General features: G+C 33.3%; 1 protein-coding gene and 1 long non-coding RNA gene across 4 annotated transcripts in view; one reads left to right on the top strand and one right to left on the bottom strand.

Moving 5' to 3' along the window:
- The window catches only part of LOC133203269 (centrosomal protein of 290 kDa-like), a 258,032-nt gene that overhangs the window by 143,462 nt on the left and 91,259 nt on the right, over positions 1 to 23,311 (bottom strand). The window lies entirely within an intron of this gene.
- LOC133203268 (uncharacterized) lies at positions 2,874 to 13,345 on the top strand. Its single transcript, XR_009723370.1, has 3 exons — positions 2,874 to 2,980; positions 6,593 to 6,988; positions 12,742 to 13,345. It is a non-coding gene; the product is annotated as an uncharacterized LOC133203268 (long non-coding RNA).

Genomic DNA, 23,311 nt, shown 5'->3' with positions numbered 1-23,311 from the left:
AGTTGCGGGTCCTTCGAATGAGACCTTAGAAACCGAGGCCCCGTGTCACGGCAGGCGTTGGCACGATAAAGATCCCTCACTGCTCAATGGCCCTGAGTGCCGATTAAAGGTCAAAATTTGAAGCCCTTCACCAGTATATGGTGACGTCTCTATATAAGTGAAAGATTCTCGAATGGGACGTAAAACATCAATCAATCAATCAATTTAGCGCATTTTTAATGTTCTTATATATATATATATATATATATATATATATATATATATATATATATATATATATATATATATATATATATATATATACGAGGGTTGTTAGAAAAGTTCGCGGACAAGTTCTATTGTGAGCGCGCTATTTGCATGATACCAGTAAAACTCGGCAGACAAAAACTATACACATTTTCCAATAAATATGCAAATATTTGGTGTTTTCCGATAATCCATAAAAAAAATTACTGCTATTTTATTTAGATAAAACACGCTTCACGGAGCATGTCACGTTTTCGCACATTTACACTACATTGACATGTTTTGGAAATTAAAAATTGCACTGTTGTAGGATACAAAGATTTATGATAATTTACCTGCCGCTACAATAATCATGAAACGTCATTTGGCGAAATTTTGAATTAAATTGGAGGGGTCATGACTGTTTTATCGCTAATTATAGATGACCAATGCGTAAAAACAAAGTCAAGAATGGCAACGTCATTTAACGTCTTGGAGCACCGCGTTAATAAAAATATATGTGTGCAGACAGGAAAATATCCAAAAGAGACTAAAATGTTCTAGATGCTGCTGGGAATTGCCTACACGTATTTAGGACCAAATTGTTCAAATTGTAGTAGCTTAATAAGAATGGAAGGATTGACATTTTTGATGATCAACTCTTGTGATACCTCAATACCCCACTTATCGCATGGATGTTGCGCCTATGGATTTTGTGTTGTTTCCATATACTATGTAGACATTGATTTTAAGATCTCACTATTATCCGCTATGCCACAATAAGACATTTTAGAAAAAAGTAACATGTCTTTATATAATTATTTAATTTTTAAGTAGGAAAAAAAACATGAAAAGTCTACAGAAATGAAAGATAATTAGAACTGTGAAAAGACTTAACACGCTTGGAAACAGGCTGTCACGTCACCTAACGTTAAGCGATTGTTTCGTGAACTCTGTGACCGCACAGTAAAAATCATCGTATATTTTCAAATTTTAGTAAATGGACTTGATTTTTTTACATACTAATAAACAAAAGATAAGAATTTAATCAGACTTACGTCATTTTTCAAAATACATATTACATTTTCCGTAAATTAACGTGTCCGCGAACTTTTCTAACAACCCTCGTATATATATATATATATATATATATATATATATATATATATATATATATATATGTGTGTGTGTGTGTGTGTGTGTGTGTGTGTGTGTGTGTGTGTGTGTAAGGGTGTGTGTGTTTGTAAACCCTGTCAATTGGACACGAGCTTTAGACGGCACACGTTTAAATGAACACGGAAAAAACCAAATGAACACGAAATGGTGGTGTTCAGTTGGATTTTGTCATAAATCAACTTGAAAATGTCCTAGGATGCATCCCATTTCAAAAAAATGAAGTGTTAATTTGACCGGATGCATGAGATCTGTGTAATGAGTGTGTATAAGATGACCACCGATCCATCAATTTTTCTTCTCGGCGAGACTTACACACATTGCGAGTGCGCATGCTCGTTACATCAAATGACGTCGTAAATGACATCATAATACAGTACCCGTTTCACACTTAGTCATGTACATGAGGACGAAGTAAACTTTGTAAAAGGTAAGTACAAAATCTGTAAATAAATAAATAAATTTTATGCACATGTATTAAATATGGCCTATGAATAAATGAGTAAAGATATGTGTCCATTATGACATTACGGCATTATTGTTTACTCAATAATTTTCCTACGATATGTATACATGTATATGCTGTATAGTTACAATGTGCATCGTTGCATGATTGCAGTATAAATGGTTAAAACCATTAAACTAAAAGTTATTATTATTAATGTTAGTGAAAACATAAAGAAATATGTCTCTGGGAAGGTAAACACATTCCGTATTGGCATATGTTGTACTCGCGGAGAGAAACTATTTCTGCATGTACGTGCATCTAATATTTCGATTTTATTGAATCAACGTTGATCTTTTGAAATGTGTAGCAAAATATATTGTTAGAAATTTTAAATGTTTTCTTGCGTTTCGCGTCTTGTTTATGTGTCATGTCAAGTTCGAAGGTTTCATATTAAAAACGAAAGTAGAGTCGGTCACAACATGTGTTATGGGCCGGGGAAACGTTCAGTCTGCCTGGGTTATATATAGGTACGTGGGCTGCTAAAATCATTGTTAATATTGTGTACATATTAAGCTGTCAACTAAAAAAACACATGTACAACTGAGGCGTAAATATTAGAAATAATTTAAATGATGAAAGGGGGGGGGGGGTAGCTGTTTACTTCTCCCAGGGACATAGATATAATTGTTAAGCATGTATAGGTCCCTGCTTCAACGTGGTCTTTTAGCCCTGGCAACCTGAGGGTATAGTGCAGCTATATAAGTTGATATTAATGTCAAAGACATGCTGTGCATTTAGACAGTGCCATGCCCTAATTTTAATGTACAAAGTTTTCAACATGTTCAAAGTATGTGAATTTAAAGATTGATACTTGTCATTTTATTGTTATGCACTCATGATTGCATTGGGACAGTTTTGAGAGAATATGTATATATAGCTATGATGATTCATGAAAATGATGCGACTTCTACTAAGTTACAGTAATTAAAGAATATATTTTCCTATTTATTTATCATGAAATTTATGTTTTAAAACTGCATAATATTATAATACATTTCAGGTAGATTCATTGGTTTTGGATCAGAAATTATCAATGTTCATGGATTCTCAGAACACAGCAGAGAGAAGTTTATGGTATGAATGCAATATTATAATATTCATTTAATAGTGAAAAGCTACATGTCAGGAAAAAAACAAAACTACCTGAAGTTCTGATGATCGGAGTTCATGATGATGTGTTTGTGTATCAACATGATCTGTATATGTTTTCCTGCATTATTTCAATATACTACAGTGACTGTCATGAATCAGTGTTTTACATATTTATTTACCTTAATGACAGTCTGTTGGCCCAAGACCGGCAAATATTTGGGAGGATCAATAAATTTAAAATTAAGTCTGTATGTTATCAGCTAATTGTGCCAGTATAAAAAAAATTGAAGGTTCAGTTTAAAAGACAAATAACTTCACCAATGATACATGTAGTCCAGATAAAAAGTAAAATAAAATTATTTAATTGGGATTAAAAAAAAGATGTTTGCAACTGACAGTCATACTGATAATTTTCATTATTTAGCTATTTTCCATAATAAACAGGACAGATAATTAATACTACACCATTGGTCATTGTTGTCATCAGGGCATTCCATATGTAATGTGTTAATATATTAGACAAATACAAACTACTATAAATTCCCTTTTATGGTGTGCACACTTCTATTTTCAGAAAAAAACAAAAAAACAAAGAAGGAGGGGTACACACTATACATGTATTTATTGGGGTATAATGCAACCTAACCAATACCACTATTATTGTGCCTGGTTTTACTCTGAAAATACACGAAAACCCAGGAGCTTCTGGGGGCTTCGCCCCCTGGGCCCCCACCAGGGCTTCGCCCTGGACCCACTGGGGGCCTTAAGGCGGCCCCAAGACCCCCTGCCTAAGCGAAGTTATCCATGCCCCCCCTAATCTTAAATCCTGTATCCGCCCATGGTATAGAGGGTCCATAACAGTCCTTTAATTGTCTTTATTCTAATCGGGATCGGTATTCAACTTAACGTTCACTTTCATTTTAATCATGCGAATGTGATTTTGACAGCTGACAAGAATATGTATTATCTGGTTGTGAAGCCTTGCTGAGGGTGTACAGTATGAGATATGTACATTTAATGTCGTCTTCACAAGGAGGATTTAATTCGAATTAAACGTAAGCTAATACAGATTAAATTTGAACCACATTCACATGGACAATTTAATGCAAATAAGTTAATTCAAATTAATTTACTGCGCATCAAATTTCTTTGCATTAAGGCCATGTGAACACTAAGGAGAGCTATAATTAGAAATAAATTTTGATGCAGGCGTAATTAGCACAATTAAGCCACATGCCATATGTTGCTGGTCAGATACATTATTTAAATGATTAAATACAATGAAACTCCTCAATGTTTGGAAATATATGATTTTTTTTAATATGATGACCTAGCTGAAGTTGAAAATACAGTGCTACCTTGGTATATTGCCCTCCGTTATATTGCCACCCTCGCTTATTGCCAAGAATTCTTGAAGAACGGATTTCCCCCTTTTGTTGATACACCCGTTATATTGCCACCCCTGCTTATTGCCATCCGCCACTGGTTTTGGGAAACAAAAGGTCAAATTATATAAGGAAAACCCTCGAGAACAATGCCAATTACCTAGAGCGGGTCGGTAATTTGGACAACACACCCGTGCTTTGACAGTGGTTGCGGTGAAGCGTAAAGGCTGGACAAGGAATTCAGCTAAATTAAAAATAATTGGTGAATAAAACTCAAAATTAGCAATGTCTTTGGCATGTTTTTTTAAGATAGAGGAATTATTTCATCACAGTAATGGAAACGTCAGGCAAGAGAAAGAGTACAAATTTGGATTACGAGAAAAAAAAATTGATTGATCAACATTTGATCTATATGATTGTAAATCGCCGATTATTGCTTATCATGGATAATGCACCAAACCATAATAAATGCAAATATTCATTTGTGTCCCCTTAGATTAAGAAGCCATTCTATCGATCAAAAGGAAATCCCACCTCTATTTTTAGACTACTATAATTCCGCACGTGAAAATATTAAGGATTCTGTTACCCCTGAATTTTTCATAAATTGCTGGGCACAGATTGGGTTGATTGATAAATATCAAAACAGAATCGGAAGAGAAGTACAGAGGTACCAGCAAACATAAGAATGCATGTTTATTACAACAGGTTGACGTACTCTGACACATGACTTGCCATTCGTCATGACATTTTACCAACCGAACTTTTTAACTGATTCAGAAGTTCTTGAGACGGTGAAAAATATCTACTTTCGATTCAGATGAGATTAATAATAATTCTCAGAACTTTTTTAATACCAAGAGGCTATAACGGCTACTGACATCTTTGTTATCAGGTTATTAAATTCTTAGAGCATGGCGAAAGAGCAGGGAATTGACAGGTGTTCAATATTCTGACATTTTGTTTCTTTTCAGTAAAAATATTGTAAACCAAAAAAATAATGACTTCATTTTCAAAAAGAAACAAGAGCTTCCCTTATTCGTATGTGCACAAGCATGACATTAACAGACTGTAACTGAAATGAATTACGTAAACTATTTATATTGCTTTGATTACCCACTGAATTGTAATTTATGGCAGAATTCGTTATAAATGCCACCCTCGCTATAATGCCAAAATCTGCCTTGGACAAATGCTTGCAATATACTGAGGTAGCACTGTACACTGTTTTATAAATAACTATATTTTGTATTTCCTGTCCTATATATACTAATGGTACATGATTAGATATATCATGTATAATGACATATTGATGATGCTTTATCAATGGACAGTAATTATTCATTTTTATTCCTACATTAACTTATTCAGGTGTGACCGGTCAACAGAGGATGCTTACTCCTCCTAGACACCTGATCCCACCTCTGGGATTTCCAGGGGGTCCTTGTTTTTGCCAGGCACTTCACAGATTTGTAATTTTTATAAATTTTTTGAGATTGATCACTATTCATTATATTTAATTTTTTTTTCATTCACATGTAATTATCTCTTTGAACTCAAAATTAAAGACACCACAGAGGCATATACATCTGTTTCATATTTGAATATTTTACTAGACAAAGACATTAATGGCAAAGTAACAACTAAATTTTATGATAAAAACTTTAATTTTTCTATTATTAACTTCCCTTACTTATGTAGCATTATCACCTTCATATGGAGTTTATGACTCCCATTTGATTCAAAGGACAAGGGCATGTGTACCTAGTACAAACAATTACTAAAATGAGGCAAGCTATTGGCAAATAAGTTAATGATACAGGTTGAACATTTTGCAAATTCTGTGTTTGATACAATGACCTTGTTAACTAATACAGTCTACTGTACAGATAAGTCAAATGTTTACTGATCGATGTTTTTCATACAGAAATTGTTAGGCCATTATTTTCATACTGAATTGTCTACAGATTTATCCATTTCACCCTATTATGACAAGGAGCGCACAGCAGGTGTAACTAGTTGACAGGGGATGCTAAATATTCCTCCATGACAACTCATCCCACCTCTGATGTTTTAGAGATCTATGTTTGCAGTGCTCACAATTAGTAATATTTCAATGCACCTTTGAGCTTAAATACTGTTTGTAATCTTGATATTTCATTAAAGGTCTGCAACATTCTAATAGATGGGAATCACTTTATCTTTTTAGTTATGAACATTTCTTATCAACAAACCCTGTAAGAAGAAGGACGTCTGTTCTACAGCTTGTGGTGGATCATAGAACACATGATATCAACCAAGTTTAAAGGAAGCATGTATAGCCACAATAGAAAGATTTAAGGATTGTGAGAAACCAAATATGACAAATCAGAATAAATTCCATTGGAGTGTGAAAAAAAAGAATAGTAGAGTGTAATCCTCAGGACTTTTTTCAGACTTCCATTAAGTCAGGAAATACTGTTGAACTGACAAAATTAACAAAAATCATGATTCTCAAAAATTCAAGGAAGATGTGCGAGTTAAGACTAAGACGGATTTTAGGAGTTTTGATGACAAAGAATCAACCATTGGAAATATGGCTCTTTGAACTTGGATCTCATTATTGGTAAGTGAATTAAACATTTATATCAGTTATCTTGATTGTTAATGACCTAGCAATTTTAATTACTACCATTTAATTTTAACTAATTTTTACATGTACAGGGTTTTAAACTAACTTGTAATCCTTGATAGCCATGTGGGCTACTGAACCTCAATTCTGGGGCCCACATCAAAATTTATTCGCCCACAGATTATCACACCTTCTATTGAATATAAAAACAATAACCCCATTTTTCTTTTCTTTTTTATCATGTGTTTTGTGTTTCTTTTCTATCCGTTGTAACATAATGCACGACTTATCTAAATTTGAAGTGGAACTCTTCTGTTTATGAAGATTGATATGATCATTCAATATCATATATAGAGCACATGGCACGTTTTCATTGACAAATAACAACATAACTTTTTGGTTTCTTGGGCTTGTTGACCCGTCGATGCCACATTGTGCCCGACACAATCACTTAGACGCTTTATGTATAAGTACTTCTTTCGGGTAATCATAAAGCACTTTACTGATTATGAAATTTTTCAAGAGAAAAATACAAAACATTCGGACAAAATTGAAAAACAAATATTTATTATCGTAAATTTTCTAATCGCCATGTGGGCAACTTGAACGTAATTTTAAGTCGCCCAAATGGAACATTAGTCGCAAATTGCGAGTGGGCGACTGTTAATTTCAAACCCTGATGTAGCTTCTCACATTGATTTTTTTAAAAATACATGTACATATATTTTTAAATTTCGTGAAATCTAATGGACAAGGTGCATGTATGACTTAACACCCCCCTTCCCACCCTTTTTCCAGTTTTAGCTCACCTGAGCTGAAAGTTCAAGTTAGATCACATATTGTCCAGTGTCTGTCCGTCCATCTGTAAACTTTTCACATATTTTCAACTTCTTCTCAAGAAGCACTGGGGCAATATTAAGCAAAGCTGGTACAAAGCATTATTGGGTAAAGGGGATTCTAAATTTTAAAATGAAGGGCCAAGTTTCTTTCCAAGGGGAGATAATCTAGAAATGCAAAAATAGGGTGGGGCCATTGAAACATATTCTTTCAAGAAGCAATGAGCCAGAAAAGCTGAAACTTATATGTAAGCTTCCTGAGGTAGTGTAGATTGTAAATTATTCAAATCTTGCCCCCACGGGGCATGATGGGGCCTCAAATTAGGGGATGAAAATTTTACAATGAAATATATAGGAAAAATCTTCAGACTGATATCTTCTTCTGAAGAACCACTGTGGCAGAAAAGCTGATACTCATATAAATGCTTCCTAAGGAATATTAGATTATAAATTGTTCAGATCATGGTCCCTTGGAGTAGGGTGGGGCCACAATAGGGAATGGATGTTTTACATTGAAAATATTGTAGGAAAAACATCTTTAAAATTCTTCTTCTCATACTGGACTATTAAAGATGAAATTTAGTTGAAAGCTTCCTGATCGAGGTAGTGTAGATTGTGAATTGTTCAAAACATGTCCCCTGGGGGTAGGGTAGGGCCACAATAGGGAATCAAAACTTTACATTGAAATATATAGGAAAAATTTTAAATATCTTCTTCTCAAGAAATACTGGACTAGAAAAGATGAAAATTAGGTGAAAGCTTTCTTAGGTAGTGTAGGTTTTAAATTGTTCAGATCATGGCCCCTGGGGGTAGGGTGGAGCCACAATAGGGATTACATTGGATAAATCTTTAAAATGCTTAATTCTTCTCAAAAACATTAAAGCCACGATGAAACATAATAATGTAAGAAGCATCCTCTGGTAGCGTAGATTCATTTTTTATTAAATGATGGCCCTATATATAGGGTTGGGCCACAAAAGACGATCAAAATTTTACATAGCCATTAGGAATACATGTATATTGGGGGGGAAATCTGTGGCAGAACAGCAGGGCCAAAGTGACTGATAGGTGAGTGTTGTTGCCCTTGGGCCTCTTGTTTTGTTGTTAGCCCACTAGCTTTGCTTTGAGTCTAATCTCATAAATGCTTTCTCATTCAAAACTTACACAAAGTGTAGAGTAAATATTCATTTAATTAAAAGTAGGGATGAGTATCAAAATGCAAAAAAATTTAATCATGACAATATTTTGACTTGTGTTTTATGATATATATTGATGCATATCACTCAATTTTTTTTTACTTTTGTTCTACATGTTCTATAGAATATTAAAAAAAAATTCCTTGAAGTTTCCACTGTAAAATTGTTATTAATAAGAATAAATGTATTCTTCAATCATTATGATAAGGTTTGTTTATAAATATAATTTATCATGTTTATAGAATCAGTAATCATGGTAATCCAAAATTCTATATCTTGTAAAATTGTTATTAATAAGAATAAATTTATTCTTCAATCATTATGATAAGGTTTGTTTATAAATATAATTTATCCTGTTTATAGAATCAGTAATCATGGTAATCAAAATTCTATATCTCAAAAAAAAAAATTTACATTTTGTAAAGTACAGTGAAGTCGTACTTAAATTAAGATGACTTGAATTCTTTTCTGATTTTTAATTTGACAACCAAAAAAGTAAAGATAATTAAGATTGCCTTTAACTGGTAACCAACTTCAGTTGAAAGTTATCTCCATATACTGGTCCATGTATAACAAACACCCCTAAGTAAGAGACTATGTGCGACAAATAAGGACATATAAATTTTTTGAATTTATAATTGCAATAAAATCATGAAATATTTTTAGATTATGATAAAATCTGTTGAAAGCAAATGTGTCAGTTAACATGGTTAATCATGTTAATTTTGTAAGTTTAACTGATAAGAGGGATAAGTTGAAGACACTAAGTCATGTAAGTTGACAACATATTTATTAAAAAATGGTGAATGAATTCTAGCAATGGACAGGCTTTCTACAGCACAGTGTATATATACCGTATATACTCGCCTATAAGTTGGTTTTTTGGGAGTTGTAATTTGGACCAAAACTCTTTGTCCGACTTATAGGCGAGTTATAAAAAGACTGATATTTTAGACGATCAACATGGTCAATCCCTCTAATAAAAGCTTAAAAAGTACAACCGACTTATAAGCGAACTGACTTATAGGCGAGTATATACAGTAATATATATATATTTATTTATTATATGATTGAATAATTCCCATCTCTCTGATTGGCTGAGATCCAACAATGTTAGAAAAATACCAGGTTGTATTGACCTGCACGTGACCTTTCAGGTCAATATAAGGAATTATTTATTCTACATTTGACCAAAAATAGATAGGGAAATTCCAAATTGATGCAAATAGTTTTGGAAAGTTATTTCACTTGCACCTGACTTCCACTCATATGAACATAACATTAAAGGCACATAGATTCTTGGGTGAGGGGTGGGAGTGGGGGGTTGCAGGAGGACTGCCCCTCTCTCCCCACCTTTTGAGAATGTAAAGTTTTATTTTAAATTTTAAGTATAAAAAATTTCAATGAAAGCCCCACTCCCTTCGTTTATGGATCTTTATATCCCACTAAATAAAATTTTGAGTTGAGAGAATTCTTTTCCTTTTTTTTGGGGGGGGGGGGGGGGCTAGTCAAAAGTTTGTTTTCAGGTAAGTTGTCATTTTTTTTCCCTTTTAATGCCCCCATTTTCAAAATCAATCCTATATATGTGCCTGACATTTATTTCCTCTACACTGACCCTAAACTAGAATTAAAAATTCCAAAATACATGTGATAAATCTGGTTGTTTTTTTTAACCCTGTTTCTCTCATTATGTTCGGCTAGTACTTCAATAGATGTGAACAAGTAAGATGGCATGGATTGCTTAATGAGTGTGTGTCATTTAATCATATAATAAAACAATTATTGCTGTTTTTTTCGGTCAATATGATGATTTAGCCACCTTCGAAGTACATTATTCACCTCGCCCTTCGGGCTCGGTGAATACTGTACTCTTCAGGTGTCTAAATCATCGTATTGACCTCAAAAACCAGCAATAATTGTATAATATTTAATGTATATATGTACAGCTAATATTTGTATGTTAAGACTTCCTATACACAATATTTTTTTAATTCAAAAGCCCCTGCAACCTACACATCTAATAATTATTTTCTTCAAATTTAATCTGCCATAGCAAGAATGATTCGAGTGATGAAAAATATTTGCTAAAATGGATAGATTAAAATTTCTAATGTTTAAAAAATGTTTTCTCTACTCATTATTCATTAAAATTTTATGTAAATCTAGTTTTAAATTTTATAATTCTGTTTGGATCATTAAATGTAAGAATATCACTTTTTAAAAAAAAAAAAATCTCAATCCAAAAAAGAAGGGTCTTTTAATATGTTTAACATTTGAGGGGGTGTAAACTTCTTATTTTAATAGTCCCATGTCGTTGAAACTGGAGAGGACTATAGATTTTCTCCTTGACTGTCTGTCAGTCTGTCCCATTTGGTTTTCCACACTTTTTGTTTTATTAAAACCGTGCTCTGAAAAGTGGGATTTTCCTTTTAATTTATTTCGTTAGCATGTTCTATTACGACACATCATGTACATGTACTAAGATCAATATTTTCATGATGTTCATTTTAAAATTAATGAATATACTACTGTTCCAGAGAGTCTCCAAAATATTTGTACACCATATGTAATTATTTTAGTCCCCTACCAGTGAAACCAAAGGGGACTACAGGTTTCCCCTTTATCTGTCTTTCAGTCTGTCTGTCAGTCTTTATCACTTGGTTTTCTGGATTTTTTTTCTAAACTGTGGGCATTGGTGGCATATTTCTGCCCCTACATGCAAGATAAATTATGTTTACATGCAACATAATTATGTAGAAATGCAACTTATTTATGCCAACATGCAAAATAATTATGTTACATGCAAGTTACCAACTTCTCAAGAGAATCTAATTTTAAACTTTACTTACGCACGCCATTATATGACATCATACAAGCAAGATGTAACAGAATTATGTTGTCTTGTGACTTATTTATGTTAACATGCAAGATAATTATGTAGACATGCGACTTATTTATGTCAACATGCAAGATAATTAATGTTAACATGCAACTTATTTATGTCAACATGCAAGATAATTATGTTGACATGCGAGTTAATTTATTAATGTCAATATGTGAGATATGTTTGTTGACATGCAACTTATTATCTTGCATGCATTATGTTGACATAATTATTTTGCATGTAAAATATAACTCGCATGTTGACATAAATAAGTCGCAAGTTGAAAAATATAAGCTGCATGTTAACATTATTATCTTGCATGTTGAGATAAATAAGTTGCATATCTACATAATTATCTTGAATGTTGACATAAATAAGTCGCATGTCTACATATTTATCTCGCATGTTAAAATATTTATTTTGCATGTTGACATAGATAAATCGCATGTCTACATGATTATGTTTCATGTTAACATAATTTATCTTGCATGTAGGGGGCAGAAATATGCCACCATACTAAACACTCGCAGATACAGTGTACATGTGTATTTAGCTGATTTTTAGTACATGTGTGTGTACCTTGATAATTAAGTTACAGATCAAGTTTGCATTTCATTCCACTTTGTTGATTTTTGACAGAATTATAGCCTTTCTAATTTTTAAGGGGAACCAGATTACATGTACACTTGCGAATAATTCCACATTCAAATAATACACTGTTTTATATATATATATATATATATATATATATGCAGGAAGGATTTGATGATTTAAAGTGTTTTTTTTAAACATGCATTATTAAATGATCATTTAAATTTAATTTCAATATAGATGCATGCATGATGGTGGGCTAAAGAAGAAAACCAGGACAAAAGAAAATTCCTAGTGTTCATCAGAAAAAATAATCATGCAGCCATTTTGAGTGCTTGAATGTCCAACTGAGAGAGCCAGCCAGTTCGAAAAATATTTCTTGGAAGTTAAACAAATTCTGCTGTGACAATTGAATTAAAGCTTTAAAAGTACATTTAAAAACATTCTGATTCATCTATAAGTGAGACTAGATTGCCTTTGACAGTTGCCAGTGGAATTCAGATCTTCTAAATTGTACCAGTATTTATAAATTGAAGTGACTTGCCTTAAAAATAACATTTGTATATGGTGTACATTACTTCAAGAAGATATAGCACACCTGTTTAAACAGTGAGGTCCATAGCTAAACATGGATATGGAATTTAGCTCACCTGATCCAAAGGCTCAATTGCACAATTCTGATAAAAAGAAGTCTCTGGTATCCAACAATGCAACATTTATGTTTGACTGTTTGTCCTCCATTAACTTTTAACATTTTCTTTTTTTTTTCTAACATTTGGTCAATGTAAACCACATTTGGTACAATGTATCTCTGCTTAAAAGGAATAAAGCTTATTCAAATAAAGGTGCTGCATCCTTTTTCAAGGGGAGATAATGAAGAAACATGAAAAATGGGATAATGTCATTAAAAATCTTTCATTTTAAGGTATTCAATGTATAATGAAGGAATATTGAGCAATTTTGAATTATTGTAAACTAGTTAAATATGTATTGCTAGATATTAATGATGAAAGTAAAATGAACCAAATTCACATGACTGATAACATATTAGAAACTGCATGACCATTTTGCACTGTAAACATTTTCAAGAGTTATCTGCCCTTGATGCAAAGAAGAAAATTTAAATTTTGTCAATATATCTGTGGTAGATGACTTATTTTATTTCATATTTCAATAAAGAGAGAGTTTATGCATATTTTCACAAGAGATTTGTATGAGGTTCAAATTACCTTTTTGAATATCTAAACAAAACATGCGCTGCCCATAGACTTCAATTATATTCAAGGTGCAATTAATTGGACAATAATCAAAATTTTGTAAATTCCTTTGGTGGTGTACTTTTATTTGATAACATCTTCAAAATGCTAATTTGATTAAAAACACTGGACCATTCATTTATTAGATACAGAATATGGTCATTATACATTGAATACCTTAAGAACAACTTGATCATATAAGACAAATGTTATCCAAGAGTTTTCTTAATGAGCATAGATTCAAGTTTTTTTCATTGCCCATAAGGCGAGGATAGAGCTGCAGAGGGGTTAAAAGTTTTGCATGAAAATATGTATAAGTGAAAATTAGCAGGGTGACATAAAGCAAATTCATATGCCAACATTACAACATCATATAGATTTAATTTTTTCAAATTATAAACATTGGGGTTAGGAAAGGGCTAAAAGTAGGGTTTTCATTTTGCATGTATCTATGTGTCAATATTTAATTTTGTTTAAATTATGGACATTTGGATTAGAAAAGGACTAAAATTAGGGGTTAAATTTTACATGTATACAGGTGTCAACATTTTTCATGGGAATATGGAGGGGAAAAATCTTTAAAAATAATCTCTTTAAGAGCAATAGACACAAAATGACTCAGGCAAGCATTTTGGCTTTGGCATCTTCTGTGTATTAGATTTCATTCTTATATTTAGGAACATGAAAGTACACCCTATTCTGAAGAAACATAGCGACTTTGATTTTTTTTAAAATAATAAATGATTTTAATGGAAAAAGATGAATTAAGCCTATAGTCATAAAGGTCCAGTTTTCCCTTTGAAGTTTTTATAAGGGGTTTTACCTATTTAATAAGTAATTTGAATTTGTACTTGGTTGTACATGACACACATCTCTATCCATGTAACAGTATATTATATGCAAATATTGTTCAGAATTAGTTGCCTTATTAATGAAATTATTTGTTAAGATTAAAGTGGGCCTTCTGGTCAGGTGGTTTTTTTTATTTTGCAATCACTTTTTCATCTTTTTTATTTTAAATCAAATTTGAAAATATGTAAAGAGATACATGTAGGCTTTATTCACTATTTATATTTCAAATCTCAGTCTATTTTATTATTTGATCCACTAGCCTAGCCCGTATTCTTTAATGTGCTAAAATATTCTCATTACCTAAATGAATTAATTAAGTAAATTCGTATTCATTTTATCAAATATATATGTATGTTTGATTGTGTCGGTCAAAAGTTTTTTAGAACTTGTAACCAAGCTTAAAAAATTCTTTGATTGCATATGCAATATCCGGTAACAATATCCGGTAACATGCCTCAAATTTTGACCAAAATTAGCCACACTCTCCCTGCTACCGTCCTACGTTCAACAAAGGAATAAGTGAAAATGTTATGCACCCCCTCCCCCGCTCCACGTTTTGGGTACTTATATGAGAATCCTCCCCCTTTTTCATAATTTCCGCTTTGCATGATATTGACGGAAGGGGTTAAGAAAAATAATATATTATTTAATAAGGTTGGATACAGGTGTGATTGAATCAGGGCTTTGGAGCACACCCCATTAAAGAAATTTTGGAAATAATTAAGAAACCATTTTTTCTTGATTATTTCTTTCTTCTGTGGAGAGCACATTGCGGAATTCATAAATCCACAAAACCTCTTTTCACTAAATTCAATTTTCATGCTACAGGAGTTGAAGTGTCTTGATTTTATTCCCTATTAATAATTCATTATTTATTTATTCAAAATGTAAATTAAAGAAAAAAAAAGATAATTAAGCACGAGTTTCAGTGCCCCCCCCCCCCCCCCGCCCCCTCAAAAAACAACAACATAAAGTTCAACGAATGAACGCATTATCTGAAGACTGGGTATTAAATTGTTGTCCTTCCTCTTTGACAATGTGTTCTATAGAATGCATTCATCAAGATCATAACCCAGTGGTATCTAAGAAATTTTATCGATGTAGATAACCACTACAACGTTGAGTAGTGCAATTTTAATGTGTACAAGTAATAGCTTTTCAAAAAGCTTGCCTGACTAATCAATCAAACTGCGCCTTCCAGATAGAATTTAACAACAATCAACATTGCTTGAGGACGGATGATATCATCCCCCCCCCCCACACACACACACACAAAGACCGCCAGGAATCTATGCGCGAGCGCTTCATCTTTATTTGTATTTGTATGAAACATTCAGAATAATATAATATAGAATGATATAATAAATACTTCATGTAGTAGAGGGTAACATTTATATAACTATATATATGCAGTATTTATATAATATGATGTCCATGGATACTAAAATCAAAGATGTCACTTTTTTCGTTTATGCGGTATAATGACAGATCAAAACTGTTCATCCCTGGCACCTGTTTTACTTTGTATCCGGAGTGTACTGTATCTGTTAACAATAGTCTCAAGAAGTTCTTCAAAAGTGCGTGTAGCACGTCAACACGACAAGTTATGTGAATTGCTGCTTAATTTTAATAATTTTCGATACATGTATATTTAATACCTTTCATCAACGAAATTCAAAGAAAATGACGAGATTTCCAGACAGCAGTAGGCCTACGTCAAGCAAATGGCCTTCAAAGATCTATCAATTCTGTGAAGACTGTGTGTTTTATCCGTGAACAATTTCTCTGTTTTAATATTTTCTAAAATGTTTTATTACATAAAATAGATTTTATATAAAAAAGTGAAAAAAAATTTGCTCAAAGTCTAATATTCACTTCCCTCGTGGTGAGCAGAAAAAAAGGTTTTATACACGTGTTTGTTGTACTTTTAATCAATATGTACATAAAAAAACCGCTGGCTAATGAAGGAGGCAATGTAGAGGTAATGTAGCGGTAATGTTATCTTTTTTGTAGTGGTAATGAGTATGCAGCAGTAATGAAAATTTTGAAAATGTAGCGGTAATGATACGCACCCTCCAAAACATATGACTCGATATACATCCCCCCCCCCCACTCCACCCTCAGCCATTTGGCCGACCTATTTCAATACAACCTCCCTTTGATATTTTTTTATTTGTAACAACTTTAGTTTTAAAACTTTTTAATTTTATCTTATTATTTAAAGAATGGAGTTTTTATTTACGGATTTGAATTTAATATTACACCAAATTTGTCTTCTTTAAAAAAAAAAATTATCCCAGGAACGTGTGTCGGTAGTAGTCGATGTTAGGGCCGGTACACACGGTAAGGTTTGTCTTACAAGTCTAAAACCTACATTTTGTAGGACGGACGTAGCGTCCACACGCTGAGGCACGACTTACAAGATTATAAACAGCATTTCCATAAATTCCACGTGTTTTTGAGGCGTAAACAGTGCACATCATTAAAATAGAAGTATAGATTACTTGCAAGGACTTTGAACTAATTTTACAGGCCAGTGCAATCACACTTCTTGAAAAAGAGGAGGTTGAACAAAAGCATTTGCGGATATTTTCATTATCATATTCGAATATACTTAATGTCCCCTTTAATCAATCATTTAAGACGACAATAGTATTAAGATATACATGTACTCCTAAGAGCAAGTCTATTTCCCGAGGCGAAGTGAGCAAGATTTCAGTTCCCCAAGAACTTTTTTTTTTTACAGATTCCATTCTATATTCATAATGTGTACATTTTAATTTAAAATTTCCAGTAAATTTATCATTTCAAATATAACTCGTTTCATTCATCTTTGATTTTCTCTGTAACAGAGATTTTTTAGCAAGGCAATTGCACCATAATAAATTATAAATTAATCATGCTATGAAGAGGGAGACCCCCCCCCCCCCCACCTCTGCGTTTTAAGGGGGCCGACCTGGGTTTTCATTGCGCAATACTTCGCGCAGCATAGTAAAATAAGGCATATTTACTTATAAAATAGATGCTCTTGAAATTTTAAGCATAGTAAATTGAGAATTTCACAATCATTTTTATCATTTTTTATGTAAATCTGTGGTATCTGTCATGTTTTGTTGTACTCCAGAAAAACAGGAAAATATCATGCATTTTGAGATGTTCCCTCTGAAAACCAGAAGGTAGAATTTTGTGTTTCTTGCATAAAATGTACAATATAGTATTACCCATCAAATAATATAATTTGGCAAAAAGTCTATAGTATTATTTGTATAATTTGCTCCGAAGTGCGAAAAAATGGTATTTCCCTATACATGTATAATCCTATAGTAAATGTACCTGTATTTTGAGATGGTCCCTACAAAATTACCAGACAGTAGATTTTCACTAAACTTGGCATATATACTGAAGTCAATGTAAGGTACATATGGAATAAAATTAAAGAGTTTCTCTATAGTAGTTTTCACACAATAAACCCCAGTCGGCTCCCTTAAATAATTAAAATACGAAAGAAAAAATACCAAAAAAAGCAACAAGCAGAAAATGACACTTTTTATAGAACACGATTTTATAGTAAAGGTTAGCCAGACAAGGGGGTTGGACTCTTCGTTGACAAATTCTTGCTTGCAGCTTGTTGTAGAGTGCACTGGATGTGACAACATTTGAGCACTGAATTTTTCAAACTTAATTTCCTCCCCTTCAGACAGGATAAGTGTTGGTCGTCCAAGAAGTACATGTATGTTCATCTTCTGGTAGACCGAATACATGTAGTTCAGCTTCCAGGTGAACATTGAATGAGTCTGATAATGTTTTGCTGATTCACTAGGACTGAACAAGATACTGTTGCATGTGAAAAAATAAACATTTGCAATAGAGGGTTTTGACACAATCAGTTGCAAATGAATTTAAGGTTATGACCTGAATTTTGTTAATAAAACTTAGATCATCTCGAACACAGGCTAATTTAAGACGCCCCGTCTTATTCAAATAAAACAATGACCTACAAAGCCGTAATGGAGAAGCCCATGCTTAGAGCTATTAACTAATGTAAGCGGGCGAAATCGCAATGTTATGAAGGTTCATCCTTTAAAGTGACATATAGTGTCGTTCATTGGCACATATTGTCATTGACATAATGTGCCGATATAGTAGTTATGCCTTATTTTTCTTCTGCTGAACGAGTGACATCGTGAGCCGTTACAATTTTGCACAATGACGCAGCAGGCTACGTTGTGTGCAATGAATTTTCAATTAATTGATAAGTAGTAAAAAATAACTTTAATTGCAATCAGCGATTATCATCATGCAAACTCTGATGTTCAGGACGGCAATATGTGTCACAAGGGTCTGCACACTTTGTCGCCGGCGACAGTGTGTGCCGGTATATTTTATCCCTGGGCGACAATATGTGCCAAAGCTCAATTCTTTATATAATGTCGCCAGCGACAATATATTCAAAGGCAACAATATGTGCCGCTACAGGTCTCTCTTGGCCCATTTTAAATCTTCTAGGTTATAACCAGTTTCTAAAAACATTCTACAGAAAACAGAATACTGCTTTATGGTCTTTTACTTGTAATTTATAATGCTTATTTCTCTTGAAACTACGTATGTAAGTATTTCTAAAAAGTTTTTTATTTAAAAAAAAAAACAATCATTATGATATTAAATTGAAAGTGAAAACACCATTATTGATTAAGGGGCCCGTTTCATCAAAAGTTGTAAATTTAAGACTTAAGTTAGGTGTACTTCCGGGGCTTTTTAGTCGGACGTAATTTGCGTTTCACGAAGTGGCGTAAGTCTAGTCGTAAACGATACGCTTAGTCTCAGGACTAATTCCTTTACAACTCTGCATTGCATATGCGCAAAAAACATACATACGTGTTGTGTACAATGTCTGTAGAACAACACACATATACATTAACTTTAATAAAAACTTAAATGAATTTTTAGGGACCTTCTAGAAAACATGCAACTTAAATCTAATTATTATAAAATATTAACTACCTACAACATACCATCTGATTAAACTGATTAAACTCCAAAATTAAAGGCCTGAGAAAAGAAATAAATGTTCTTGCAAATGTATTAATTTTGGAAATATACATATAAATTTTGGAATATATACGTTACCCCCCCCCCCCTCCCCCCGATTTTGATAAAGAGAGAGAGAGAGAGAGTAGGGGGAGAGATAATCCGTTACAATTTTATGTACTTGTGTACATATGTAACTGGGCATATGATGGACTACTAAATAATTAAGAATCGATAAAATATTACAAAATATGCATTATTATGAAAAAATAAAGATTTTTTTTCCAATTTCTTCTATGACAGTACCTTGTACGCCATTCTGTTTGTTCCTAAAAAAACTGTAGTATTTATTTTTTAAAATGCAGATTCTTTTTATTTTTCCCGATGAAGAAAGGAAAGTATCATTGATTTGCATTTTGAATTTTTCAGAAATGTATCATATATTGTTTAAACACTAATATATTGTCATACATGGGTGTAATAATTGTAAAATTACAGTCAAGTTTCTCTTACAGCTGATTCTCAGAATCTTTCTAGTGACTAAATTTGTTGCCCCTAGTCCCTAAGGTAAAATCCTCTTTAATTAGTATTCAATATCAGGATATATTGACTTTCAAGTATATTTACGAAATCAACCGGAATCTTTTTCGTCTTTTGAACGTTAACAACTTTTTACTGGGCGCAGGCGGGTCCGCGATTTTTTTTTTAAAGGGAATGGGGAGGGTAGGTCATCAGTAAACAAAAATTCCATCTGAGAAACTTGTTGACAAGGTAAACATCGTAATTTTCTTTCCCAAAACTGAAAATCTCGGGGGGGGGGGGGGGGGGGGGGGGAGGGGGTGTTCCCTTCGTCCTTCCCTTCAATTCTTAAACTTGATAAATACATGTATATGGTTCTTCCTACTAACTTAACTTTTTTAACAGGGGTCCAAGGTCATTTGCATTTTTTTACTTTCTTTACTCTAGATTTGTATACCTGAATAACTCCGCAAATTGCGGCGAAGAGAACTGGACACTCTCCATTACCCCCCCCCCCCCCCACCACCCCCCCCCCCAGATCCACGCATGTGGACGTGGAGTAAATAAGAAATGGAGTTTTCGAGCACGATAAAGTTTTTAAAAAGCCTACTTGGTTTTACGATGAGTTAAAAAAAAATATTTTTTTGAATATAGATATTAACCAAACCTAAAGAAGATAACTGTGCTTCCTTTTTAAAAAAAATGTTGGGGAAAATAGCTTTTTTTCAAAATAAACATTTTAATAGGTTTCTTTTCAGTGAATGACACAAAATGTATAAACAATACCTCGTACTCAAAATACAACAATCAAATGTGTATAAATGCAGGATTATCAAAACTTAAGACATGGTGTAAAAATGAATCCCTAATAAGACAATCTTTTATGAAGAAATTTATTAAAGTTATGTAAATACTGCATGTCAACTACTTCCTTAAATGGGTGTAACCCCCCCCCCCCCCCCCCCCCAATTTCCGCTTCCCCAAATATTCATAGTTTGTGAAGTTAAATAATTCATCGTTTGTATTAAAAAGACTTCTTAGAATTTACTGTAATTCTTCTTAAGGAATGGCTAAATTGTTTTCAGATCAGTAAAGTCGCTTTATTTTATGTTTACGCCCGAACTTCCACCTACCCATGAGTAGACGTAAAAATTTGGCCTAACTTTAGTCCGGTGTTAGGATACGCTGTTTAATGAAATGCAAATCTTTGTGCTAGTCCCGACTTTACGCCGGCGTAGCGCTACGACTTGGCGTCGACCTTGATGAAACGGGCCCCTGGGACATAAATAACTGATTGAAGAAGTTTGAATGAGTACTCCAGAAAGATGTTCAGGTAGTTTTGCAAAATGGTGAAAACTGAAACGAAATAATCTCCTGTTTACAAGTCATAACATGCTAGTCAATAAACATTACTCTCTAGCTATGTTTACTTCCGTGAATAATTTATCTAATCGACTTATTTAATCTATCTGATTGGTAGTCTTGTTGTAGTCTTGTCAGAGTGACAGAGTGACATGTACTGATGATTCCTCGTGTATTATAATTTACTGAACACCGAAATATAGAAGATTCCAAGCACGTTTGCAGGGATGAAATATGGAGCTCATTGAAGATATTGTACATGTTGTAACAAAACGATTTGTGCCTCCACTTGGGATTGGACCCAGAATTAATCTCTAACATGCCAGTCCAATACTCTATCAATCGAGCCAAGGAATTAAGCCACTAACCCAAGGAATCAGTGTATCACACAATACAAAACTGTACCCCTCCAGAGATAGATGTGTCCTCATTTCTTAAGGAGTGCTAAAACATGTAGGGTAGTTCCGGAGCCGGGGGGGGGGGGGGGCAATCACATTTACCCGATAAAGAATACCCAATCACAACATTGGACATCAAATGTAACAGAAATTCGTTTGTGCTTGGGATTGAACCTGGGATGTCTTGTCTGTCCAGGCCTCTACTAATCGAGCTAATGCGTTAACCGTACAAACCCTTATAACCGTCTCTGTCGCAATATTGCATAAATATTGCATGTAGTTGAGGGCAACAGGCATGTAGCATGCATCGGGGGGGGGGGGGGTGCCCTATTTTTAACTGCTAATATAGTATATAGTAAAAGTTCATCGACTTAGCGGCCCACTTCCCACATTTTGTTGCAAATCCTCCGATGCGAATGTTATTTAAAAGAAAATTTTTGGAAACTTCCCCCCCCCCCCACCACCACCACACCACCATCAGCATGAAAGATGATATCGAGTTTGGACAAGTTTCCTTTTTTTGGTCAAAGATTTTCAGGTAAGTTGTCACTTTTTCTCCGCCTGTCCCCCAGTTTCAGAGACCATGCTACGTGCATAACTAATGGTGACTATTGCTGTTCTACACCATGCTGGGGGCGTGGTTTCATGATTCAGATGGTAATAGAGTTTTTCAACAAATGTAACTCGACAAATCAAATTCACTAATTAACCTAATTTACATGAAAATATGATACATAAGAATTATTTCAAGATATCAATTTAATTATTGCGAAAATAATTTCATTTTTGCAATCGAAAATCAAATTTAATTAACTTTTGCTCTCATTAACTTATTTGATGCGCACATCGGTTGAACAGTTCAATGGTTGATCTCAACAATGTACATGTTGGAATTATTGTTCAAAAAAAAAAAAAAAAAAAAAAAAAAAATCACAAAAATAAAATCAGAATTTGTAATTAATATTATTTTTAATTTAGACAATTCTGCCCCAGAAAAAAACCCATTCCAAACTCAAACAGTTACCAACTTGCGTAATCTCTGTCGAGGCCTTATATCCATAAAGAGCTCTATCAGAACATGTATACCTACCTTTTTTGGACACTCACATTTAGTGTTTCCATTAGACGTTATTCCTCACTTGATTAGAAATATATTAGGGTTATTAGAAAAGTTTGCAGACAGGTTCTATTGTTAGCTCGCTATTTGCATGAAACCAGTAAAACTCTGCAGATAAAAACTATTTCGTATATTCCAATAAATATGCAAAAATTATATGTTTTCGGATGATCCTTAAAAATATACAGCTATAATATTTAGATAAAACATACTTCTTGGAGAATGTCACTTTTTCGCCATCTTCGCTAGCCAAGGGTTTCCGATCCAAAATCTACTCG

This window comes from Saccostrea echinata, unplaced genomic scaffold (genome assembly GCF_033153115.1).
Source record: "Saccostrea echinata isolate AGI-Se365-2 ecotype Australia unplaced genomic scaffold, CSIRO_AGI_Sech_v1 ptg000049l, whole genome shotgun sequence".
Taxonomy (NCBI): Eukaryota; Metazoa; Mollusca; class Bivalvia; order Ostreida; family Ostreidae; genus Saccostrea; species Saccostrea echinata.
Note: the sequence above shows the minus strand (reverse complement) of the source record. Positions and strands in the feature narration are given on the sequence as shown.